The sequence below is a fragment of the Bos taurus genome, chromosome 18, assembly GCF_002263795.3.
Source record: "Bos taurus isolate L1 Dominette 01449 registration number 42190680 breed Hereford chromosome 18, ARS-UCD2.0, whole genome shotgun sequence".
In the NCBI taxonomy this organism is placed as follows: Eukaryota; Metazoa; Chordata; class Mammalia; order Artiodactyla; family Bovidae; genus Bos; species Bos taurus.
The window spans coordinates 57,259,085-57,287,009 of record NC_037345.1 but is presented as its reverse complement, the minus strand read 5'-3'; the positions used below and the strand labels follow the sequence as shown (position 1 = coordinate 57,287,009).

The 27,925-nt window shown below is 41.9% G+C and overlaps 1 protein-coding gene and 1 pseudogene across 1 annotated transcript in view; both read left to right on the top strand.

The window, feature by feature from the left end:
* LOC100336984 (zinc finger protein 331) overlaps positions 1 to 27,925 on the top strand; it is a 124,626-nt gene that overhangs the window by 56,746 nt on the left and 39,955 nt on the right.
* On the top strand, positions 5,196 to 7,421 carry LOC104974923 (zinc finger protein 501-like; annotated as a pseudogene).

The window sequence follows — 27,925 nt, the reverse complement described above, 5'->3', positions numbered from 1 at the left end:
TATTTAATATATATGCAGAGTACATACTGGAGAGAAACTCTAGTAATGTAATAAGTGATGAAAGAGGTTCATCCCAAATTTAGTTTAGAAAACAGGAAAGGGTTTATACAAGAAAGATAAGTGAATGATGTTAAAACAAAGTTTTTAATCAAATCTAAATAAATATCAAAGAATGTATAAGAAACATTTCATCAATTCCTCTTTTCTGAAGTTCCTGGAGGAGAATTACTATAGATAGTAATCCATAGTTAAGACAGATAGAAAATTGATATGTTACTCTGCATCACCAGACAAAAGGTTGGTGTTTCAGTTCAGTTCAGTTCAGTCGCTCAGTCATGTCCAACTCTTTCCAACCCCATGAACCACAGCACGCCAGGCCTCCCTGTCCATCACCAACTCCCGGAGTCCACCCAAACCCATGTCCATTGAGCTGGTGATGCCTTCCAACCATCTCATCCTCTGTCGTCCCCTTCTCCTCCTGCCCTCAATCTTTCCCAGCATCAGGGTCTTTTCAAATAAGTCAGCTCTCCGCATCAGGTGGCCAAAGTATTGGAGTTTCAGCTTCAACATCAGTCCTTCCAATGAACACCCAAGACTGATCTCCTTTAGGATGGACTGGTTGGATCTCCTTGCAGTCCAAAGGACTCTCAAAGAGTCTTCTCCAACACCACAGTTCAAAAGCATCGATTCTTCTACGCTCAGCTTTCTTTATAGTACAACTCTCAATCCATGCATGACCACTGGAAAAACCATAGCCTTGACTAGACGGTTGGTGTTTAGAAAGGTATAATTATTAGCAATGTATTCTGGTTCTATCAACATGATTTGAGATTATTTGAAAACCAAAATGAATGTAATGCAACTCTCAAATTATTCCATGCTATGCTTTGTTTCTAATGTGAAGTTATTGTGAAGGTTGCTGCCTCAAAGATAAAAGAACCCCTTCTATCCTAGGGAGAAGTCATTTATATTTATTCTCCATTAGAAGATTAACTGCAATGTAATGTGTACACTGAACATCTAAATGGCGGTGTTTGTCATTCATGTGAAACATCCCTATAGGTCACCATGATGTAAGTGTTCAGGAATTAATTCTATGTATCAAAGTAAGACAAAATTCTAAATTTTCAATAGTTATGTCATTTGCTTATTAAGGATAAGACAATGAGAGTTCACTGGAATCTTAATGTATCTTTATCATATCAACTGAAGTCATGAATATTAGTTGACATGCTTGGGATAACGACATCTCTGATACCATAGTATGCGAAAGCCTTCCCAGAAAAGTCATGTAGCTAGTTACATCTTGTTTATTAAATGATTAGCCTCCATTTTGTAACCATAGAAGTCACAATTCTCAGATCATTGTAGCAGACAAATGAATATTGTTGTCTATGCTTGTAAATCTGTATTTTAATTAAGGTCACACAGTGGATTGTAACAGGTTTTATTCTATGTGTGATATTCATATATGTTAATTAATAAAATTGAATGGTTTCTGGTGATAAAGTTGATGTGTAATGAATGGTTAATGCACCACCACCATTAACCTCTCCCACCTTCTTTAAGGCTACGGGGGAGAGATTGTGACAATAAACCATTAGGTAGCACAGAGGGATGGCATCTGTAACAATTAGTTTCCTTACTGGCCTTAATCCTCAAATAATGTCACATATTTTCCATAATTTCTACAATGTACCTTCCCCCGCCCCCTCTCTGTAACTGCAGGGACGCTGTGACGGTTCTAATAAGAAGGACCATACAGAGTACTGTTGAGAGCCTCCCTGACTGCTCCGTGCTGTTGCTGCCTCAGCGTCTGTCTGGGGACCAGGCAGCCTGCAGGTCCTTGAACTCACACCAGCCAGTCCTGTGAGCACCTCCACTAGATGACCCCGTTCCTTGAGACCAGCAGTCTTGCTGAACCCCAGGGTCTACTGCACAGACCCCCCTTCAATGACACCCTCAGAGCTCACCAGAATCCTGCTCCTCTTGGTTTGAATGGACCCATCCACGCTCAGCCTGGGGAGCCCACAGCACTTCACCCAGGGTCCCTTAGAAAGGCCTGAACCCCAAGTACTGGAGCTTTCTCTGCTTGGTTCTAGCCTGACCTCTCCAAGAAATTCCTGACCTAAACCCTTCCCTCCTGAGAGGTCTCAGCTGTGCTGAGTGTGAGGGCTGAAGCTCAGGGCTCCTGAGTGTGGGTCTTGGGGAAGAAGCATCAGAACAAACAGGGAGCTTGCTGAAGACTCATTTCATGGCCCCACCTCAGACCTGCAGATTCATAACCTCTCAGAGTGGGGCTCTGACCTCATGGGATTGTATACACTGAACTGGTTCAGAAAGAATCTTTGGCCAAGTGGTTTTCCACCTGTTTCCCATCAGGGTCACGTGACCAGTGGTGAGCGATAACCTCCCCGGTGCCCTTCCCACAGAGTTCTCTCTCCGTCCTGTGGGAGCATCAGTGTGGCGTGTAGGAAGTGCTCCAGGGGATTCTAAGGGGAGGCCTGGGTTAAGGACGTGGCTCCTGGTCCATTGAGTGCTGAGGCCTGGCTTCAGTCCAAGCAGAGGCAACAAGTTCTGCTCTGCATGAGCTTTAAAGGGGCAAGTCAGTGCAGCCCACACACCCCATGTTAGCAGAATTTGGGGGACTTTATATGAAGAAAGAAGAGTAGACAACAACAACAAATTGATAGATTGGTCTCCACGGAGGAGCTGATTGTCCTGAATCTCTCCTGAGACAAAGGACAGGAGAGGTTGGCGTTTCCCGCTTTTCAAGGTCCTTCTGCCTGTGAGGGTGTTGGGAGCAGGCGAAGGAGCTGTGCTGGCACCTCTGAAGGTGTAATCTCATGACGCTGAGGTGATTCCTCCACAGTCTTGATGCGAAAACGACCCAGGGCAGCAGGAAGAAGAGGAGGAAATGGCAGCTTCTCAGGTGAATGTCCTGATCCAGGTTAGAGGCTGTGTCTGCTTTTTCCTCCTTAAATGCCCTGGATTGAAAACATACAACTCTTTAATTCTCTTTTTCTGATATTCTTGCCTGGTGAGGTGGTTTTTCAACTATTAAATACTGTTTTTTTTATTTTTATGAGTCACAATCAGGCTCTTCTCTCTCCACGAGCCTCTTCTCCTTGTCTGCCTCCAGGCTCCCTACAGGGCATGAAGCATTCCCAGTGTGAATGAACAACTTTCAGTTTTTCAAAATAGTCCCTTTTCGAAAGACCGACAAGGGAAGGCATTGATGTGCAGAATTTCTGTTGGGATGGGGTGGGGTCGCAATGAGTCAGACAGGACAGAGGGACTGCACTGAACTGAAACAGGATGACCTTAATGGTCTAGAGTTCCTTAGAGACTTTTGACAAAAATCTGACTATTCTCTACATTGGTAAGAAAGGTCTATTATTTAAATGCGCTATTAGGGATGCAGAACTGGGGAGGTATTTTTGGAGTAAAAATGCAGAAAAGTGAAATTTTTTCAAGATACATTGACATTTCCTTATTTTTGCCGAAAGTACCTGAGCAGTGACCACGTGTCTTCTTGAGTGTTTCTCGCACGTGACACCAGTTTATCCCATAACACCTGATGGTCACCAATTCGGGTGTTTTCTGCTAGATTCCCACACCATCAAGTTCCATTTTTGTCTCTTTATCTTTAAGAAAATCCTGGCAAGATGTGGTGAGGGAGGTGCACAATCCAACACAGCTAAGGCGGAAACTCCATTTCCTCCTAGTGTCTCTTTGCTGCTAGTTGGCTTTGAAATATGAACACGCAACAGTGTTCAGGAGAGATACTGAGTTTTGTAAGGAGAGGTTTCCATCAGTCAAGTCAGACCCTTTTCGCTTATAGGTTATTACGAATATTGAGAGTAGTTCCCTGTGCTATGCAGCAGATCCTTGTTGGTTATTTTTGTGTATACTAGAGTGTATATGTTAAACCCAAAGTCCTAATTATGTTCATTTTTCTAATGAGCAGGTCCCCTTTGGAGGAAAGGAAGAATCCCGGTGCTAGGTGTGAATGAATGAAGCGGATGACACAGGTGAGAGGTTCAAAGACCACAGAGGAAGCCAGACGTGTTCAGATGGTTTGGGGAGGCCTGCTTCACTAGAATGAGAAGCCTGGGTTTATGTCTGCCAAAGAGGGACATGACCGGCCCCGTTCTTCTGCTGTTTCATCTCCATCTTCTTCAGCTCCAGTGGGTTTTCCCTCAGTTTCACTGAGAGCCAAAACCTTCCTCCTGGTCTATGAGGACCTGCATACTCTCGCTGCTTTGGGGGACCTAGGAAAAGCTGCTAACAGTTCTGACAAACTCTGCCTTAAGGCCTTTCCAAATTTCCGTCTCTGCCTCAAGTCAGAAAAGAGTTGTGGAGATCTGGGATTAGTTGACAAAATTCCAGAAATACTGGGAACAGGTATATGCTTCCTGCTTTCTAATTTCCAATGGAAACTTCAAACATGGCTCTCTGAAGTTCATTCTCAGTCCCTGAAATCATAAAATGTAATCCCCAATTTCTACCTCCCAATTTTTTCTTCTATAAACAAATTTTAGACATTTTTAAGTGCATTTACCCCAACTCATCAGTGCTAAAACCATTTAATATATCTATTAACTCACAGAAATATTTTTTACTGTTCTTTTATTTTGTATTGGAGTATAACCGGTTAACAATGTTGTGATAGTTTCAGGTGGGTAGCAGAGGGCCTCAGCCGTCCATACACATGTATCCGTTCTCCCCCAAACTCCCCTCCCATCCAGGCAGCCACGTAACGTTGAGCAGAGCTCCCTGTGCAGGACAGTAGGACCTTGTTGGCTCTCCATTTTAAATATAGCAGTGTGTACATGGTGATCCCTTATGGAGAATTGATATTTATTTTTCTTGAAATGTTGTTGGAATTTTCCAGTTAACTCATCTACTCCAGGGATTTTTTTAAATTACTTTTTTACTCTTATTAATAGTTGTAGATGTGTTATAATTTTTTAATTCACTCATGCTAACATCTAAGGTGTTCTGTGTTTCTAAAAATTGAATCTTCCTTGGAGGTATTCAACTTTTTGGTATAGTATCAGTCATCATAACCTGATAGAATTACTTTTTGTTCTATGTAACATGTACAGTGCCATTATTTTTACTTCTGATCTTCTTTGCATCTCACCTCTTATTAATATAGCTAAGGGTTTGTCAATATTGTGTACAACTGTAAAGCATATTCACTCAAGGTACTAAGTGGGATCTTGGTTATTTGTTATCTTTCAGCGATATCTTCTCATGACACCCAGGGTTTGTTCCCAAAGAAGCCGTGCATAGGAGATTCATGTGTAATGTGCTCAGAAATTCTGAGAGCTCTCAGCTTGGAAATGTGTACTTAATGAAAGACTGGGAAAGTAAGGGGGGCTGTGAAGGGCCAAAAGGATGTTGTTTTAGATGTAACCAAATCGGGACAATTATTCATGATGAAAACATGATTGCCAAAAGAAATTGAGGATATGCATCAAATTGGGAAAAATTCCATTTGAAGTCAATAAGTTCTGCAGAAAAATATGTTTTTGTAAGCAAGAACCCACATGATTTAAAAAAAAAAAAACATATTCTCTGGTGTGAAATTTTGAAAACATGGAAAGTCATCTAGTCTATGCTACAAATAATCACTCAAACCAGTATAAATATAGGTTTGAATTAAACAGTCAGTCATACATGTCTGAGAGCCAGAGATTTGAAAATGAAGGAAGAAAATCTCACTATGATCAGTTTGAGAGATCCTTTAGTGAAGGCTCATTATTTTTCCACCAAGAAACATTTTCTCCCTATTCCAATATCTGTAATGTCAATAATAATGAGACAGTCTTTGTCCAGCTGCCGTCATTCAATGGGTATCATAGTACAGATAATGCGGAACAACCTTCCATGTGTAATCCCACGAGTGAGGCCTTAAGCCAGAGCTCCACCTTCAATAATTACAACAGTATTTATGATGGAGCCAGAATCTACCCATGCCTTGAACCTGGGAATCACTTTGACCAAGACTCAGGTCTCATGAATCATCAGAGAACTCTATGTTCAGAGAACCATAGTGATGAATGTAGAAATGTCTTTTATCAAAGCTCAAATCTTATTACAGATGGGAATATACATATTGAAGAGAATAATTACAAATTTAGTGAATGTGGTCAAGTTTCTAACCAGTCATCAGAACTTACTCAACATCTGAGTATTCATGCTAAGGAGAAACACTGCAAGTGGAATAAATGTGGGAAAGTCTTTCCTCAATTATCAAATCTAAATAGACACAGGAAAATCCACACCGGAGGGAAACCTAACCAATGTGCAGAATGTGGCAAAACCTTCAGCAAGCCCTCAAGCCTTACTCAACATCTCACTGTTCATACTGCAGAGAAGACTTACAAATGTCCAGAATGTGGCAAAGCCTTTAATCAGAGCTCAAACCTTAATCGACATAGGCGAATCCATACTGGGGAGAAACCATATAAATGTCAGAATTGTGGGAAAGCCTTTAACCGACGTGCAAGACTTAATCAACATCAGCGAATCCATACTGGGGAGAAACCATACAAGTGTAAAGAATGTGGCAAAGCTTTTCTCAGTTGCTCAAATCTTAATCAGCATCAGAGAATTCATACTGGGGAGAAGCCTCACACATGCAGAGAATGTGGGAAAGCCTTTAATAGTTGCTCATATCTCACTGTGCATCAGCGAATTCATACTGGGGAGAAGCCTTATAAATGTACAGAATGTGGCAAAGCCTTTAATCAAAACTCAACCCTTACTCAACACCAGCCAATTCATACAGGAGAGAAGCCTTATAAATGTACAGAATGTGGCAAAGCCTTTTATCAAAACTCAACACTTACTAAACATCAGTGAATTCATACAGGAGAGAAGCCTTATAAATGTACAGAATGTGGCAAAGCCTTTAATCAGAGTTCAAACCTTAGTCGACATAGGCGAATTCATACTGGGGAGAAACCATACAAATGTAAAGAATGAGGCAAAGCTTTTAATTGCCACTCAAATCTTACTTGCCATAAAATAATTCATACTGCCAAGTAGTCTTACAAATATAAATAATAGGACAAAGCCTTGAAGTGAGCCGTCACCTCACTCAGCATCAGAGAGCGTGTGCTGGAGAGAGACCCTACAAACGTAGGAAGTGATGAAAGAGGTTTGTCCTAAGCACACACATCAGAAAATGCCAGAGAGTTCATACTGGGAAGAACACTTAATGCTGTAAAAAATGTACAAAATGAATTTAAAAACTCAGGTCTAAATAAATATCAGAGAATTCATCAAAGATAGCATTCAGTCAATAACCCTTTTCTGGTATTACTTTAAATCAGGATATTATAGAAAATAATCCAAAGTTAAAACACTTAGAAAAATTATTTGTTACTTGGACCATAGGATCAAGGCAAGAGATGTTGGACAACATAATTATTATCATTGTATCCTTATTCATATTGACAGTATGTGAAAGTGAAATTTAATATAACTCAACTTTCAAATTACTATGTGCTATACCTTTAGTGTGTATGTGAATATGCTTTTTTAAAACTAATATTCTTGATCTTTGCTGCCTCAAAGTTAAAACCCTTCTATAATAGGTGGAAATAATTTTTATCTACTTTTTTATGTACTATTAAGGATCCTCTAATGTGAAATGTACAGTGGAAGTCTAAATGGAGGTGATGATTGTCATTGTTTAAAACATCCCTCTATGTCACCGCTAGGTAAGTGTTCAGAGAATAATTCTTTGTATTAAAGTAAGACAGAGAGTCGAAATTTTAAATAGTTGTGCCAATGGTTTTTTATGGATATAAAGATGGCAGCTCACTGAAATCCTGATGTATTTTTATAACAGCAATAACTAGAAGTCATGAATTTTAGTTGACATGGTAACAATCAGGAAATCTTCACAGATACCCAAGAAAAATACATGTAACCTTTTCCTGAAAGGTGATGTAATGAATGTACATCCTTGTTTACTAAATAACTGCTCTCTCTGTTTTGTAAACCATAAATATCACATTTCTCTGACCACTGTATCACAAGAACAAGAATGTTTCCAAATGCTTGTAATCTGTATTTTGATCAAAGATTATAGAGTAAACTTTGGAAAGTTTTATTTAGATTATGTGTGAACTTACTATATGTTAATCAATAAAAGTGAACGGCTTTTCATATATTAAACTTGATGTATATTTGAAGAAGTGTTCTCATCAGTAACAAGCTTCCAGGTGGTTCAGTGGTAAAGAACCTGCCTGCCAATGCAGGAGACACAGGAGATGTAGGTTTGATCCCTGGGTCGGGAAGATACCCTGGAGAAGGAAATGGCAACCCACTCCAGTATTTTTGCCATGGGAAATCCCATTGACAGAGGAGGCTGGTGGGCTCCAGTCATGGGGTTGCAAAGAGTCAGACACAACTGAGCATGCACATACGTATTCCACCACCAATGTTAACATTAACACAAGCATTATCATCCCCCTGGGGTTTTTTAAGTCGTCATTAACTGATGGTGACTAGAAAGTATCTGTAACACAGTAGGATGACATCTCATGGGGCTTCCCAGGTAGTGCTAGTGGTAAAGAATTTGTCTGCCAGTGCAAGAGACATAAGAGACGCTGGTTCGATCCCTGGGTCCAGAAGATCCCCTGGAGGAGGGCAGGGCAACCCATTCCAATATTCTTCCCTGGAGAAGACAGGGACAGAGAAGTCTGGCAGGCTACAGTCCATGTGGTCACAAAGGGTCAGACACATCTGAAGTGACTTAAGGATGCACAGAGAATGACATCTCATAGTAATTCCCTTTTTCTACTGGCAATAACCCTCAAATAACTTGAGATCATATTTTCCATAAATGGTACAGTGTGTCATTTCCTCATTTTTAACTACTGGGACATTATGATGGTTACAATATGGATTGCCTAGGAGTATTGCTGAGAGTTATCTACAGTGCTCCATGATATTGCTGCCTTGGCATCATGTGTATGGACCAGAAGCCCATGGGTGCCTTGCTTTGACACCAGTTATTCTCATAAGCACACGTGCTAGATAACAGCCTGCAAGTTCATAAGCAAATGTAAATTCCTCATAGGTCTTCCCCAGCAGCCCTGGTCACCAGCAGTCTTCCTAAATCCCAGGCCCTTCTGTTTTTACTCACTCATTTATTTCTGGCTGTGCTGGGTCTTGGTTGCTGTGCGGGCTTTTCTCCAGTTGTGGTGCATGGGCTTTTCACTGCGGGGGCTTCTCTCGTTGTGCCACGCGGGCTCCAGGGCACACACTTCCGTAGTTGCGGCTCCCGGGCTCCAGAGCGCAGGCTCAGTACTTGTGGGTATGGGCTTAGTTGCTCCGCGGCCCGTGGGATCTTCCCGGGCCGGGCATGGAACCCGTGTCCCCTGCATTGGCAGGAGGATTCTTAGCCACAAGGAAAGTCATTACTTTTTGGTGAGAATGCTTCAAGTTCTCCAGGCAGCCTTGATGCTGACAGACACCTGAGAAAAGGCTCTGGGACGTGAGGGAGAAACATTCTAAAGCTCTGATCTTGACCATCATCAGAATAAAAGGGGAAAAAATTAGCAGTTGAAAACCATGTCAATAGGCAACATCAGAAGTAGAGAATGAAAGGTTTGTAAACTGTTAATCCAGGGCATTTCAGGAGGAAAAGCAGACATAGCCTCTGATCCAGGACAGACATTTACCCGAGAAGCTGCCATTTCCTCCTCTTTTCCTCCTGCCCTGGGTCGTTTTCTCCTCAAGGTCATGGGGAAGGATCACCTCAGCATCATGAGATAACACCTTCCAAGGCGTCAGCACAGCGTCTTCGCCTGCTCGCAACACGCCCACAGGCAGAAGGAGCTTGAAAAGCTGAGAGGGCCCACCTCTGCTGTCCTTCGTCTCAGGAGAGACTCAGGACGATCAGCTCCTCCCTGAGACGCACGTCAAGTTTTCCTTTGCTGTCCACACGTGTTCTGTCCCCGGATTCTGCCAACACGGGAGAGGTGAGCGGCACTGACGTCCCCTCCTGACCCCGCCGCCCGCCCCGGCCTGAAGCTGGCTCTGAGCTCTCACAGACGCGCCCGAAGCCCCGTGTTCAGCCCGGGCCTCGCCTGGAGCAGGAAGACAAGCAGCGCTGATGCTCCTCCAGGACCAGGGGCCGGAGTTTGCGAAGAGGATCCTCCTGGGACCCCAGATGAGAACCGCTTGCCTAAAGATTTTCTCTAGCTTTAAAGTGGATACAAACCCTCCCCAGTCTAAGAAGCTATGAATTAGCCAGTTTGAGGGGAACCCGTGAAATGACACGTTGAACAAGCCCCCTGTGGGTGCTGTCGCTGCTCCTGTAACACCTGTCTTCCGTGGCACTGAGCTGGAGCCATCCCACACAGCACACCTGGGAGCCCTGAGCCGGTGAGGGCGCGGGGCTGGAACCTCTGAAAACACCGGCTCCCTCCGCCTGATGCCCCGGGGAGGGGCTCCTCCTGGGGGCGGCCCTCCGTGGCCTCGAGCTGCGCTTGGGGAAGGGGAGGTGGGAGGCGAGTGGTGCACAAAGTCACATGATGCCCTTGCGGGGGGTGTGTGTGGGGGGCGGTGTGGTGAGGCTTGCTCTCCGAGATCTTCCCAAAGTTACCCTGAGTCCTTGGGTCCTGTCTCCCCCTCCCCTCCCTGGGGCCACGTACTTTCCTTCTCAGTAGCTCAGCCGTGTCCCAGTCTTTGGCAACCCTGTGGACTATAGCCTTCCAGGCTCCTCTGCCCTTGGGATTTCCCAGGCACGAATACTGGAGTGGGTTGCCATTCCTTTCTCCAGGGCATTTTCCTGACCCAGGGATGGAACCCGCGTCTCCTGGGTCTCCTACATCAGCAGGTGGGTTCTTTACCACTGAGCCACCTGGGGAGACCCCCTGGGCCCACATTCATTCACAAAATGATTAGCGTTGTGACCATCTACCCGCAGGTGAGGGGGCCTCCATCTTCAGAGACCAGGGGCACGAAGGTATTTACATCACAGCTTTCTTTGAAAATGAACCAAAGGCAGTCATGGAGGATTAAAATGTTTGTTGGGAAGGGACGAAAGCCTTTGGAAATGATGCCATAAATGTGTATTTGATGATACACAAAGGAAGTAGTGATTAATATTAAGTAAAAAGGTACACTGTAACTGAATTAGCAGATGAGAATTTTTTTTGGTGTTGCTGCCCTATTGTATGTGTGTTTCTACATTTTAGGAATTGTTTGAGGGATTTCCCTGGTGGGCCAATGGTTCAGAATGTGCCTTGCAATGCAGAGGACGCAGGTTTGATCCCTGGTCAGGGAACTAGGCTCCCACATGCCACAGGGCAACTAAGCCCATGCTCCCACAACTAGAACCTGATTCAGTCAAATAAATAGATATTTTTTTAAAAAAGAAAAGGATTATGTGGCTATAGTTTGTTCTCTCTCTACTCTTTACCTGATATTTTATCACATCTATAAAGTGCATTAATTGAGGTAAAAATAAAACAAGGGAAACATACCCATTTTCTAAATATTATTTGACAGCATTAAATCTTTTTAACTATGAAGTGTGAATAGAACCAATAACAATGTATTTTTTTAAGTTTAAAGATTTTTTTAGAGAAGGTTTAGTTTCACAGTAAAATTCAGAGAAAGGTGCAGAAATTTTCATATGCTTCTTATTCCCACATATGTGTAACCTCCTTCTTTATCATCATCTTCCACCATAGGGGTACTTCTGTTACCACTGATGAATCTATAGTGACATCAGTATTTAGGTCCATACTTTACCTTGTAGCTCACTTTCAGGGTTGTACAGTTTGTGACATTGGAGAAACATATAATGACATGTGTCCATTATTAAAGGTTTCCATTTATTTTTGTTTAGTTTTTTTTTTTTAAAGGAAACTTCATACTGTTCTCCACATTGGCTGTACCAGTTTACATTCTTTCTAACAGTGATGTTCCCACCAAGGAGGCTTCTCTTTTCTCCAGACCCTCTTTAGCACTTATTATTTGTAGATTTTTTGATGATGGGCATTCTGTTGTAAGGTGATATTTCATTGCAGTTTTGATTTGCATTTCTCTAATGATTAGTGATGCTGAGCATCTTTTCATGTGCCTCTTGGCCATCTGTATGTCTTCTTTGAAGAAATGTCTGTTTAGGTCTTCTGCCCATTTTTTGATTGGATTGTTTGTTTTTGGATACTCAGTTACATGAACTCTTTGTAAATTTTGGAGACTAATTCCTTGTCAGTCACATCCTTCACAAATATTTTCTCCCATTCTGTGGGCTTTTTGTTTTATTTGTGGTTTCCTTTGCTATGCAAAAGCTTTTGAGTTAAATCAGGTCTAATTTGTTTGCTTTTGCTTTTATTTCCATTACTATAGTAGATGGATCAAAAAAGATATTGTTGAGATTTATGTCAAATAGTGTTCTGCCTATGTTTTTCGCTAAGAGGTTTATGGTAGTCAGACTTAATAATATGAAAACCAAAGACCCTTCTCAATGTACTTTTCAATACTTCCAAGTTCAATGGTACATGGAGTTCAAGGGACTGAAATATTTCTTGAGACATCTGGTACCCATGTTATTGACTATTCTTTAAGAATTCAAATTCTTTGAATTAAAAAATTGACCAGTAAAAAAAATAAAAGGTTCCCACAAATAGTTTTCATTGTCCAGAAAATCCTCTAGACACAGAATATTCATAGCCCCACCTCTGCCAATCCTTGGATAACACTGAAATTTTAAAAATTAATTCTTACTAGAGTACACTTGCTTTACAAAGTTGGGTTCGTTTCTACTGCACAGCAAAATGAACCAGTCACACATATACATATACCCGCTCCCTTTGGGGCTTCTTTCTGACCCAGGTCACCACAGAGCATTGAGTAGACTTCCTTGTGCTATAGAGTACATTCTCATCAGTTATCTATTTTATACATAGCATCAATAGTGTATGCGTGTCAATCCCAATCTCCCGATTCATCTCCCTCACGCCCTTTCCCCCCTTGGTGTCCATACATTTCTTCTCTATGTCTTTGTCTCTGCTTCTAGTTTGCAAATAGGATCATCTATACCTTTTTTCTAGATTCCACATATATGTGTTGATATATGATATGTTTCTTTTTTTTTTTTACTTAAAGCTCAACATTCAAAAAACTAAGATCATGACACACAGTCCCATCACTTCACAGCAAATAGATGGGGAAAAAGAGGAAACAGTGATGTAAGACAAGCGTAGAGACAAAGAGAGCAAGCTGGGCAGTCAGGCAGAGAAAGATTTATTATAGGAAGAGAGAAAGTGGCTGACTTTAGAGAGAAGCCAGTGCTCTCTCTTTTACAGCCAACCCTTCTTATACCTTATTGATGGGAAATTGCACCCCAAAGGGAGGGGCCCTTAGTGTATCTTTAGCCCGCAGCTGGGGTCTTGTTATCAGGGAGTTGAAGGGGTCTCATGGTTGGGGGGTCACATAGTCTTGAGAAACTGGCACCAGCAGGGGGAAACAGGATATCACCTTAAGGAAAAAACAGGATGCCACCAGGGCAATTTGGTCACTGTGACTTCATCCCCTGTTTGTCAGGTCACCACAACGGGCCATTTTTAAACTATACACTATGAGCCCCTTGTGAACCCTAACAAGAGACAGACTTTACTTTCCTGGGCTCCAAAACCACTGTGGATGGCAACTGCAGCCACAAAATTAAAAGACACTTGCTCTGTCGAAGAAAAGCTATGGCCAACCTAGACAGCATATTAAAAACCGGAGACATTACTTTGCCAACAAAGGTCCATCTAGTCAAAGCTATGGCTTTTCCAGTAGTCAGGTATGGATGTGAGAGTTGGACCATAAAGAAGGCTGAGCGCTGAAGAACTGATTTCAACTTGTGGTGCTAGAGAGGACTCTTAACAGTCCCTTGGACTACAAGGATTTCAAACCAGTCAATCCTAAAGGAAATCAACCCTGAATATTCTTTGGAAGGACTGATGCTGAAGCTCCAATACTTTGGCCATGTAAATTGACTGAATACAAAAGGAGAAAGGGGTGGCAGAGGATGACATGGTTATATATCATCACCAATTCAATAGACATGAATTTGAGCAAACTCCTGGGGATAGTAAAGGACAGGGGAGCCTGGTGTGCTGCAGTCCATGGGATTACGAAGAGTCAGACACAACTTAGTGACCTAACAACGTAAGATTAGGTGATTATTTCATCTTTATCCAAGGAAAGGAGAGCCTGGGTACTCTGCAACCATGACTCATGAGAATGTAGGGGCTTACAGTTGGGGCAGAGTCACCAGCCACCAGCTGGGATTGTTAAAAAGAGCCAAACAAATGTGAAAGATGGAGGAGACACTGTACAAAGACACAAAGGTGCTCACCAGGACAAGGATGCTCTGGGTGGCTCTAGGTTTGAGGGAGAATCTTGAAGAGATGCCGATCCTATGAATGTATTGCACACTTTGCTTGTGGCTGTCCAAGATGAAAACCATGGAGACACTGGACCAGATCATGAACACCAGACATGAAACAGCAGGAAGTAAAAACCATCCTACATTCAGTAAGACTTTGATTCTATTATGAATCAAACCATAACACAATCCTAAATCTTTCTTCTTTGTGATGTTTCTGTTACTCCATTGATCTTTCACATACCTAGTAAATCGAATATTTATCAGCATGCGCCCAACCCAGCAGAGGAAAATAGTGGATCCAATGAGCTCATTTAAGCTGTCCCACTGGAGTTTGGACTGATGTGAGGCTCAGACCTCAGAGGCAGATACACCAGGAACCCCTGCACTCTTGATATAGTAAACATTTCATTCAGTATCATTGAGAAAATATTTCACTCAACACTCATTGTCTTGGGTTCTGTGAACATGACAAGGAGTGGTATAAGAGTACTCATGATCGTTGTGGATTTACCTCTCGGTGAATGAAGAAGAGATAAGGTAAAGAAGAGAAATTCAGGTTCCAATATATCTGGATAGAAATCAATTATCAAAACTTGTGCATCTCAGTTCCATGAAGGATACTTTTGAGGAGTTCTGACAAAAAAATGAGGCATGGGCCACATGTGTTACACCAAGTGAAATTAATCTGTCCACTATTATCATTTCCCACCTGGAGTTCTGACTGATGGTGATGTATCACTTGATAAACCCCTTTGTAACCACTGCCACGCTTCTGCCCACCTCTTGCTCATCACCAGCAGATTCTTTCCCAATTAGCAAAATGCCCATTCTGGTAGTCACGGCAATGTACTCAATTAACCTAATGCTAGCCTTCCAGCAGGAATCGTCTTGGTCTTGAGACTATAAAATCAGTTGAAAAGCCAGGCTCTCTGCCAGCCCCTGCTTGTAGCACTTCATTATCTCTCTCCCTGCTTAATAAGGGTGTGCTCCTCTCAATACTCATGTGTCTGAATTCTTTTCCAACCCACGCTCAGACTGCCCTGACAAACTTGAATAAAAAATTAACTTAAAATGAATAAAATAAAAGCAGAAAAAATCTGGAAAAAAGAGCTCTTATAAATGAGTGAATCACTGCTATGAAGGTCTAGATAGCACTGACAAAAGTCTGTATAGTCAAAGCTATGGTTTTTCCAGTAATCATGTATGGATGTGAGAGTTGGACCATAAAAAAGGCTGAGTGTCAAAGAATCGATGTCTTCAAACTGTGGTGCTGGAGAAGACTCATAAGAGTCCCTTGGGCAGCAAGGAGATCAAATCAGTCAATCCTAAAGGAAATCAACCCTGAATATTCATTGGAAGGACTGATGCTGAAGCTGAAGCTCCAATACTTTGGCCACCTGAGGTGATGAGCTAACTAACTGGAAAAGAACCTGATGTTGGGAAAGATTGAGGGCAGGAGGAGAAGGAGGTGACAGAGGATGAGATGGTTGGATGGCATCACTGACTCAATGAACATGAGTCTGAGCAAACTCAGGGAGATGGTAAAGGACAGGGAAGCCTGGCATGACTTAGCAACTAAACCAGCATGGGTAAGAAAGGACTGAAACCTGACTTGGCTCGTAACAAATCTAGCACATTTAATCACTGTGATATCTGACAAATCCAGGTAGCTCTGTTCTCCCAAGTTTAAATAGATATTGAGCTCTTTTGGTAATGTGTCATTATATTTCGGGCTTCCCTGGTGGCTCAGTGGTAAAGAAACTGCCTGCCAATGCAGGAGATATGGGTTCAATCCCTAGGTCAGGAAGATCCCCTGGAGAAAGAAACGGCAACCCACTCCAGTACTCTTGCCTGGGAAATCCCAATGACAGAGGAAGCTGGTGGGCTATAGTCCATGGGGTCACAAAGAGTCAGACACAACTTACAACTAAACAACAGCAACAATTGATAGTAGAATATTTTTAGATGAGTGAAAGTATCATGGTGTATTTGAGCCTGACTGGGGCTATCTGAAACTCATTACTATAAATGTACACTTTTCTTATGTGCTGATTCTTTTTCTTCAATAGGGAAAACAGTCTCATCAATTTAACAGACCTAAGACATTTTCAGGAGATAACAATTACTGTCTCCATTAAGCACTTCATATACTCAGAGATAAAGCAAACAGTTTTATACCAGGAACTGTCATTTGGGTTCACCGTTTCTGCACAGGACTAAGTGACCTGTAGATTCCTCTTACTCATTACTAGATGCAGAAGGTCATAGTCACGCACACCTGCAATAACCCCAAAAATTTAATGTCTGATTTCAGTAAACGAGGCTGAACTTCAGACTGAGTTCAAAACTACAGTTCTTACGGACTCCCCTGGTGGCACAGTGGATAAGAATCCACCTCCCAGTGCAGGGGACACAGGTTCAATCCTTGGTCCGCCGAGGAAGATTCCACATGTCCTCGAGCAACTAAGCCTGTGCGCCAGCAGTTTTGAGCCTGCTCTCTAGAGCGGCACACTGCAACTCCTGAGCCCACATGCTTCAATACTGAAGACTGAGCGCCTAGAATCTGTGCTCTGCAGCAGGAGGAGCCACTGCAGTGAGAAGCCTGGGCACCACAAGGAGTGGCCCTGCTCACCCCGACTAGAGAAAGCCCATGCACCAGTGGAGACTCAGTGCATCCAAAAATAAACAAAAGAAAAAAACCCTAAGGTTCTTAAGATAATTAAAAGTCAAGCTGCATTGTCACTCACACTCAATGCCAGGAATCAAGGTCATTGTGGATTACACTAAATTATACACTATAAATTCAGAGCAGTCGTGGATTGCTGTTGGATCTCTAGTCCTGGCCTCTCTTTACTGGTCCAGCTCAAGAGTCAGAATCCTTTCTGTGTGGCTTTGGCACTGGACTAGATTTGAACCCTGAAGAATTTCTTTTTTATCTGAAATAACCACTTATCTCAGTTCCTGATACTCCTTGTCTGCAGACTCTTCTTCTCAGATTGAAATAGAGAATGGGTATCTGACTCCTTTCTGTTGCCAGGACACTGTGGGAGGAGGTGTGCTGTTTGAAAATCAGCACCTGTGTTAGATGGAGGCTGTCACACCCCTAGATATGGATTTGTGATTCCACGACCTCCTCTTCTCTCAGAATTGCGATTATCTTTTCACTTTTAGCTGCAATGAGAAGGTAGGCTCATGGAACAAGGGGATACTTGTGTAAAATTTTTAATTAACTTTCTAAAAACTGTTAATTACCCTCTCCCCAAAAAACTACAATCAACTTGTCATTCCCAAAGAGACCACTGCAGTGCTCTGAGAGGCTTTTTCTTTTATACAATCTGGGGAGGCAGATAGATTCTCATATGGAATGAGCAGGAAATGCTGAGTTGACAGCTGAGAGCCTGGCAATGAAACTCTTGTATTGTGCTGACTTCTCTGTTCCTCTGAGAAATTTTTCTACCCAACAGTGAGTTCTTTCCTGACCCCTGAGCTTCAGCATCGCTTAAGTATGATCAGAGAAATAGAACCAAACTGCCTGAGGATTTCTAAGCCCTATAATTAAAAGGAAGACCATGATGATAGCAATTTTTATATTAAAAATTATTGTATATATTTGTCCAACTCAGTGCCAGCTAATTTGGAAGTCTAGGTGGTGATAAAGATGTTTTCCACTAAAATATGTTTTACCAATATGGACCCATTCCCAGGTAGTTACGGAAAGCCTAAATAGAAAAATGTCCACAGAAAGATGGAAATTTATAAATTTCTCCCCCTAAAAGTACCCCCAATAGTAAGTTTTAACAGGTGCTTTCTTGTTTAGTCTCTCAGTCATGTCCAACTCTTTGCAACCCCATGGACTGCAGCACACCAGCCTTCCTTGTCTTTCACTATCTCTCAGAGTTTGTTCAAACTCATGCCCATTGAATCAGTGATGCCATCCAACCATCTCATCCTCTGTCCTCCCCTTCTCCTCCTGACTTCAATCTTTCCCAGCATCAGGGTCTTTTCCAATGAGTCGGCACTTTGCATCAAGTAGCCAAAGTATTGGAGCTTCAGCTTCAACATCAGTTCTTCCAATGAATATTCAGGGTTGATTTCCTTTAGGACCGATTGATCTCCTTGCAGTCCAAGAGACTCTCAAGAGTCTTCTCTAGCACCACAGTTTGAAAGCATCAATTCCTTGGCGCTCAGCCTTCTTTATCATCTAACTCTCACATCCGTATATGACTACTGGAAAAACCATAGCTTTGACTATACAGACCTTTGTCAGCAAAGTGATGCCTCCACTTTTTAATACACTATGTTTGTTTTGATTGTGTGGATCACAACAAACTGTGGAAGATTCTTAAGAAGATGGGAATACCAGGCCATCTTACCTGCTTCCTGAGATATCTATATGCAGGTCAAGAAGCAACAGTTAGAACTGGACATGGAAAAACAGACTGGTTCCAAATTGGGAAAGGAGGATATCAAGGCTGTATATTGTCACCCTGTTTATCTAACTTATATGCAGAATACATCATGCAAAATTCAGGGCTGGATGAAGCACAAGCTGGATTCATGATTGCCGGGAAAAATAACAATAACCTCAGATACGTAGATGACCACCCTTATGGCAGAAAGTGAAGAGAAACTGAAGAGACTCTTGATGAAAATGAAAGAGGAAGGTGAAAAAGCTGGCTTAAAACTCAACATTCAAAAGACTAAGATTGTGGCATCCAGTTCCATCGCTTCATGGCAAATAGATGGGGAAGCAATGGAAACAGTGACAGACTTTATTTTCTTGGGCTCCAAAATCACTGCAGACTGTGACTGCAGCCATGAAATTAAAAGACACTTGCTCCTTGGAAGAAAAGCTATGACCAATCTAAACAGCATATTAAAAAGCAGAGACATTACTTTGCCAACAAACATCTGTCTAGTCAAAGCTATGGTTTTTCCAGTAGTCATGTACAGATATTAGAGTTGGACCCTGAAGTTGAGCGCTGAAGAATTGATGCTTTTGAACTGTGGTGTTGGAGAAGACTCTTGAGAGTCCCTTGGACTGCAAGGAGATCCAACCAGTCCATTCTGAAGGAAAGCAGTTCTGAATATTCATTGGAAGGACGGATGCTGACGCTGAAACTCCAGTACTTTGGCTACCTGATATGAGGAACTGACTCATTGGAAAAGAGCCTGATGCTGGGAAAGATTGAAGGTGGGAAGAGAAGGGGACAACAGAGGATGAGATGGTGGATGGCATCATCGACTTGATGGACATGAGTTTGAGCAAGCTCCGGAAGTTTGTGATGGACAGGGAATCCTATGTGCTGCAGTCCATGGGGTTGCAAAGAGTCAGACACAACTGACCAACTGAACTGAACTGTCATAGCTTTTCTTCCAAGAAGCAAACATCTTTTAATTTCATGGCTGCAGTAACCATCTGCAGTGATTTTGGAGCCCAAGAAAAGAAAGTCTGTCACTGTTTCCATTTCTCCCAGATCTAAGTCTGGGAAAGTGTAATAACCTCTGTCTAGTGGTGTTGGTGTTCTGTGCTGCCCAGAAACTCGCCTCTCAGGAGGACAGCATTGTATTTTCTGGATTCTCAGAAACCTACTGTGTTTGCCACATTCTCATATCTGTCACTTGTTCATCAGAACACATCCCCCCCCTCCTCCCCCGCACTAGCAGCCTAAGACTTTGGAAGGATCAAAGAGAGCTTCCTTGCAGTTTCCTCCATGCATTTCCAGAGAGCTCTCATGTGTGCTCTCAATGGGTGGTGTGTTCCTCACTAAGAAAAACAGCATCACACACAGCATCTGGGGCTTCCTTGGTGGCTCAGTGGGTAAAAAAATCCTTGTGCCAATGCAGGAGGCACAGGTTCGATCCCTGATCCAGGAAAATCCCACGTGCCTTGGAGCAACTAAACCCTGCACCATAACTATTGATTCTGTGCTCTAGGGCCCAGGAGCCACAACTACTGAGCCCAGGAGCTGCAACTTCTGAACGCTGTGTGCCCTAGAGCCTGTGCTCCGCAACAAGAGAAGCCACCGCAGTGAGAATCCCACACACTTCAAGGAAGAGTAGCTCCCCTCTTCGCAACTAGAGAGTAGCCCCTGCTCACCGCAACCACAGAAAAGCCTGCGCAGCAATGAAGACCCAGCACAGCCAAAAATAAATAAATAAATATATACATATATATTTTTTAAAAGGATGTTTTTGCACATCTTGGTCAGTTATAACTGCCTGAATGAAATCTCTAGAACTTGATGCTCTTCCCCTTTTATCTCAATTAAGGGATCAGAAAGTTGCATTCAAATCTCCTAAGTGGCATCAATTTCTGCAGTTAAAATTAATTTCTCAATGCATGAGAAAAATTCAAAAGCACTCATAAAATCCTATCAGGTCCTGCACGGATGACACGTGTGAGAACACTGAGAACTCTGTAGTCATAACACAGACAAGGAAGGCTCATGAGTGTGACTCATGTAGCAAAAATACCTACAAGGAAAATACAAAAACTGGAGATAACTCAGCAATAAAACACATAGATTTTTCTCCTAAATTTAGAGTCTCAGTTTGTGTCCCACGACAGCAGGTACCCTCTCGCCACACGAAGAATTCTTCATCCGGTGTATTTTCTACCTCTTACTTCAGATTATAGCCTCAATCTATTGAATTCTTTTTCTTTTTCAAAACTGATTTTATTTATTTATCTTTGGCTGTGCTGGGTCTGCATTGCTGTGTGGTCTTTTCTCTAGCTGCAGTGAGGTGGGGCTACTCTCTGGTTGCGGTTGCGGGCTTCTCATTGTGGTGGCATCTCTTGTTGGGGAGCACGGGTTCCAGGTGTGCGGGCTTCAGTAGTTGTGCAAGAGGGTTCAGGAGTTGTGGCTTGTGGGCTCTGGTCACAGGTTCTATAGCTGTGGTGCACGGGCTTAGTGACTCTGCAGCATGCACTGGTTCCAAATAGGAAAAGGAGTACGTCAAGGCTGTATATTGTCACCCTGCTTATTTAACTTCTATGCAGAGTACATCATGAGAAACACTGGGCTGGATGAAGCACAAGCTGGAATCAAGATTGCCAGGAGAAATATCAATAACCTCAGATATACAGATGACACCACCCTTATGGCAGAAAATGAAGAACTAAAGAGCCTCCTGATGAAAGTGAAAGAGGAGAGTGAAAAAGTTGGCTTAAAGCTCAACATTCAGAAAACTAAGATCATGGCATCCAGTCCCATCACTTCATGGCAAATAGATGGGGAAACAGTGGAAACAGTGGCTGACTTTATTTTTCTGGGGCTCCAAAATCACTGCAGATGGTGATTGCAGCCATGAAATTAAAAGACGCTTACTCCTTGGAAGGAAAGTTATGACCAACCTAGATAGCATATTAAAAAGCAGAGACATTACTTTGTCAACAAAGGTCTGTCTAGTCAGGGCTATGGTTTTTCCAGTGGTCATGTATGGATGTGAGAGTTGGACTATAAAGAAAGCTGAGCACAGAAGAATTGATGCTTTTGAACTGTGGTGTTGGAGAAGACTCTTGAGAGGCCCTTGGACTGCAAGGAGATCCAACCAGTCCATCCTAAAGGAGATCAGTCTTGGGTGTTCATTGGAAGGACTGATGTTGAAGCTGAAATTCCAATACTTTGGCCACCTGATGTGAAGAGCTGACTCATTTGAAAAGACTGATGCTGGGAGGGATTGGGAGCAGGAGGAGAAGGGGACGGCAGAGGATGAGATGGTTGGATGGCATCACCGACTCAATGGACATGAGTTTGAGTGAACTCCGGGAGTTGGTGATGGACAGGGAGGCCTGGCGTGCTGCGGTTCATGGGGTCGCAAAGAGTCGGATACGACTGAGGGACTGAACTGAACTGATGAGGGATCTTCCCAGATCAGGGATCGAACCTGTGTCTTCTGCCTTGTTTTTGTTGTTCAGTTGCTCAGTCATGTCTGACTCTTTGCCTTAGTAGGCAGATTCTTTACCACTGAGCCACCAGGGAAGCCCCTGAAGTATTTTGCTTTTAATTACAGATACTCTATCACGCACCCATCAGCTTCAGTGTATTTGTTCACTTCTTATAATTGCCTAAGCAACACGATCACTTATGAAATTTCTGGATTTTCTCCTGATCAATTGTCACAATAAACTGTTTAACCCTGATGAAGTCAATTATAAGAAATGAAAGAAACAATCAGAAAAAAAAGATTCTCTTAGTGTTCCTCTCAAATTAAGAAGGAAGTAATGGAACATATTAAACAAGATCAAATTAATATGCTCATAGGGAAATTAATCTCATCTTGAAACTAATTTCTGACCTCCTTGAAATTTAATAAAAGCTGTTCTTAAAATCCTTGAGCAGATAGGTAAAGTTCATAAATTTTGAACTAAAAAAAACCCCACAAAATAGGTTTTTCATAATTAACAGGCCAGTAAGCAAAACGGGATCTGCATGGAAAGAATCTCAAAATAAAGATTCATGAAATATGGGAGAAATGAATTCAATGAAAAGTAAACAAATTAGATTTACTTTCTGAATCTAAGGTTTTTAGTTAGTAACTCATCAAAAGTTTTGGAATGACCAGTTTTGATTTAACATTTCTAAACTCTGCAAAAGACATGTGTATAAACACATATACCCACACTGCTCTTCTTCTTAGGTTTCATACTCTTAAAATATACCTTCGTATATTTACATTTTGCATTCAGTGTAGGTCAAAGCCATGAAATACTGTGTTCCATAAGTTGAGACAAAGAACATGTGCAAAGAAATAGATAGCATAAAATTGTATAAATATGATTCCAGATTTTGATAAATATGGCTTTAATTATATTTTTGTGACTTTCTTAAATTTACATTTGTTAAAAGGAACCTCCAGCAGGAATGGAGAGTCTCAGTTCAACAAAAAAGCACAATGGAAATTGATGCAGATGAGTTTATTACTCAAGGTCGTGAGTGAATTAACAGCAAACCTTGAGGGCCCCCTGAGGGAGGTCAAGGCTAGAACCAGGCTGAGAAAGCTCCAGTACTTGGAGTTCAGGCCTTTCTAAGGGACCCTGGGTGAAGTGCTGTGGGCTCCTCAGGCTGAGTGTGGATGGGTCCATTCCAACCAAGAGGAGCAGGATTCTGGTGAGCGCTATGAGAGTGTCATTGAAGGAGGGCCTGTAAAGTAGACCCTGGGGTTCAGCAAGACCGCTGGTCTCAAGGAAGGGGGTCATCTAGTGGAAGTGCTCACAGGACTGGCTGCTGTCAGTTCAAGGAACCGCAGGCTGCCTGCTCCCCAGACAGACTCTGAGGCAGCAACAGCACGGAGCAGTCAGGGAAGCTCTCAACAGTACTCTGTATGGTCCTTCTTATTAGAACTGTCACAGTGTCCCTGCAGTTACAGAGAGGGGCCGGGGGAAGGTACATTGTAGAAATTATGGAAAATATGTGACAGTATTTGAGGATTAAGGGCAGCAAATAGTTGATGCTTGATTTCTTCCCTGCAACCTTAAACAAGGTGGGAGAGGTTAAAGTTGGTGGTGGGTTAACACTTCATTCCACATCAACTGTATCACTAAAGACCACTCAGTTTTATTAATTAACATATATTAATAGCACATACAGTTGGCATAAAACCTTTTACAGTTCACTGTGGGATCCTTGATCAAAATAACCAGTTACAAGCACAGAGAAAGATATTCATGCCTTTGATATAATGATCTGAGAAAAGTATTTCTATGGTGTACAGAATGGAGGCTAATTGTTTCATAAACAGGAACCTATGTTAATCACATGACTTTTCCAGGAAGGGTGTCCAGTTCTTTTCTAGGGTATCAGAGAAGATGTCAATATTTCAGCCATGTCAACTAATATTCTGTTGATATTATAAAGATATTACAAAGATATATCAAGATTTCAGTGAACTGTTATTATTGGTCTATTTCTGTTGATATTATCAAGATACATCAAGATTTCAGTGAACTATTGATATTATCAAGATACATCAAGATTTCGGTGATATTATAAAGATATACCAAGATTTCAGTGAACTGTCATTGTTTCATCCTTAAAAAACAAGTGACATAACTAGTGAAAACTTAGAACAAACCTGCCTTACTTTAATACACAGAATCATTCCCTGATCACCGACATCATGGTGACCTCCAGGGATGTTTGACTTCAATGAGAGAACGCCTCCATTTAGATGTTCACTGTACATTTTACATTACTGTGTCCTTAATCTTCTGATGAAGAATAAATATAAATCATGCCCACCTAATACACAAGGGCTTCTCTTATCTTTGGGGCATCAACCATCAAAAACATAAGTTCATATACAGTAATTCTCCTTTAGAGTGAATTCAGAGAAGAGCAGTGATGAAATGCTTTCTAGTACACATTCTCTGATACCTATTTAGATTTGATGATTGATTAAATACTTTCCTACATCTGTTTTTACATCACTCACATACCTTTCTTGTATAAACACAGGCTCATGTTTTCTAAAGTGTGTATTTAGGACAAACCTCTTTCATCACTTATTATATTACCAGGGTTTCTCTCCAATACAAGTTCTCTGATGATGAGTGAGGTGAGAGTGATGACAGCCTTTGCCACTTGCCTTATATTTAGGCTTTTAAGTTTCTCTGAAGGATGAATTCTCTGATGCTGACCAAGACTTGAGCTTTGGGTAAAGGCTTTGCCACGTTTCTTTACATCTGGATGATTTCTGCCCAATGTGAATTTGCTGATGTTGGTAAGGCTTGAAATTTGGTTAGATTTTGCCACAATCCTTACATTTATAAGGTTTCTCTCCAAGTATGAATTATCTGATGTCTAGAAAGACTTGACCTCTGATTAAAGGCTTCACCACATTCTGTACATTTATAAGGCTTCCTTGTAGGATGAATTTGCTCATGTTGATTAAAATGTGATTTACAATTAAAGGCTTTGCTACAATCCTTAATTTATAAGGTTTCTCTCCAAGTATGAATTATCTGATATCTAGAAAGACTTGACTTCTGATTAAAGGGTTTACCACATTCAGTACATTTATAAGCCTTGCTTGTAGGATGAATTTGCTTATGTTGAGTAAGATGTGATTTACAATTAAAGGCTTTGCCACAATATTTACATTTATAAGGTCTCTCTCCAGTAATGGATTCACTAATGTTGAGTGAGACTTGAGCTGTGCCTAAAGGCTTTGCCACGCTCTGTACATTTATACTGCTTCTCCCCAGTATGAATTATGTGATATTGAGTTAGGCTTCCACGCCGCTTAAAAGACTTGTCACATCCTGTGCATTTATAAGGCTTCTTTTCAGTATGAATTTGCTGATGTTGAATAAGATGTGAGCCACAGATAAAGGCTTTGGCACATTCTCTACATTTGTATAGAGTATCCCCAGTATGAATTCGCTGATGCATAGTGAGATATGAACACCTATTAAAGGCTTTGCCACATTCTCTACATCTGTAAGACTTTTCTCCAGTATGAATTACCTGATGTTGAGTAAGATTTGAGCAACAGGTATAGACTTTGCCACATTCCTTACATTTATAAGGTCTCTCCCCAGTATGTGTTTGTTGATGTTGAGTAAGACACGAGGAACAGATAAAGGCTTTGCCACACTCTGTACATTTGAAAGGCTTCCTTTCTGTATGGATTTTCCTATGGCTACTTATATTTAATGATTTTGTGACTATTTTCCCACATGTGTTACTCTTGTAATGTTTCTCCACATTCTGAATACTCTGCTGTTGTCTAAGTTTACAAGACTGATTACAAACTTTACTATATTCACTACAATTATAAGCCTTCTTTCCAATATCCACACTTTTATACAGAGAAACATCTGCTCTTTGATAAAAGATATTCCTACATTTATTACTTCCAGAATCATTGTCTAAAAATGGATTTCCCTGGTGTTTCATGAGACTTGAGCCTTGGTCAATGTTATGTCCAGTTTCATTGAATAAATACTGTCTCACTCCATCATAAAGACTCTTGTAGTTATTGGGGGTAGAGCTCTTGCTTAAAGCCTTACTCATTTTATGATACATGAAAAGTTGTCCTGCATTAACTATACCCCCATATGCATTGACCATTGATGTCTGAATAAAGTCTCTTCCATTATTATCAAAATTGCAGATTTTGGAAAAGGGAAAAAATATCTGTTGTTTGAAGAATAGTGAACGCTTGCTAAAGGATCCCTCAAATTGATTACACTGGGAATCTTTTCCCTCATTTTAATATTTCTGGTCGTCAGACACATTTGAATGCATGTTTAATTGAATATTGCATTTAGAGTGGTTTGAATGATTATCTGCAGTAGAGACTAGATGACTTTCCAGATTTTCCACAGTTCCTTTCAGAGAACATGTATATGTCAAAAAACGATGTGGGTCTTTGCTGACAAACATACACTTCTCTGCAGACGTTAATGACTTAAATTGGTGCTTTTCCCAGTTGGATTCACAACTTTGATTTCTCTTGGCAGTAATGTTTACATTATGAGAAACTGTCCCAGTTGGGTTATGTCCATCATAACATCTTCTCTGTCCTTCACATGCCCGTGTATGTTCCCAGTCTTTCATTAAATGTAAATTTACAAGGTGAAATATTTCATATATTTTTAAGTTTTCTATTGGACATAAATCTTCGAAGCCTGGATTTCTTGGCATCACACACTGGGTGTGTAGAGAAGACGCAGCTGAAAGGGCAAATAACAAATTATTCTACTTACTATTCTCAGTGAATATAGTTTACAGTTTACATAAAACTGATACATCCTTAGCTAGATTAAGAATGAAACAGAGAAGGAAGGAGTCAAAATGACAGAGGATTAGAAAGACATGGAATTTGTCTTTCTACACAAATGCATCAATACATCTAGAAATGGATTAAGTCTCACGCAGCTCCTCCTGAACACTAGCAGAGGACCATGGACACCTAAAAGGACAAGAAAGATTCTGTTTAGCCAGGTGGGACCAAAGCAAATGAAGGAAAGGGAAGAGGAGAGGAAGTGGGATGGGACCTGCAACCCTTGGGGGAGCTCACTGGGACAGAAGGGAGCCTCATTCTCTTATGGGAAGAGGAGGCAGCACCTGTTAGAGGCAGGCAGGACAGAGTGAGGCCGCTACCGATGGTACTAACCACAGCCCTGCTCCCCAAGCCTGAGCGGGGAGTCCACCACTGCACACGAGGGCTGGGTCCTGAAATGAGGGGTTTGGAGAGCAGACCCAGGCAGAGGACTGCGGTTGGCTGTGAGGAGACATCCTGAGGGGACAGGAGGGAGGGAGGAGCTCTGCAAACGGGAATGCTTATGGAGGAAGCCTGAACCACCAGAGAGGCAGAGCAGCGTTGTTGAGTGATGCCCAAAGGGAAGAACCACCATTGCAGCCCCTCTCCTCCTATGCCAGCCCCTCCTGGCCAGGCAGTAGCAAAGACTCTCACAGGGTTGGGTGATCTCACAACCCTGCTGCCTCCTCCCCTATGACCCTCGCCACCAGGGTGGACTCCTGTGCTCCAGGG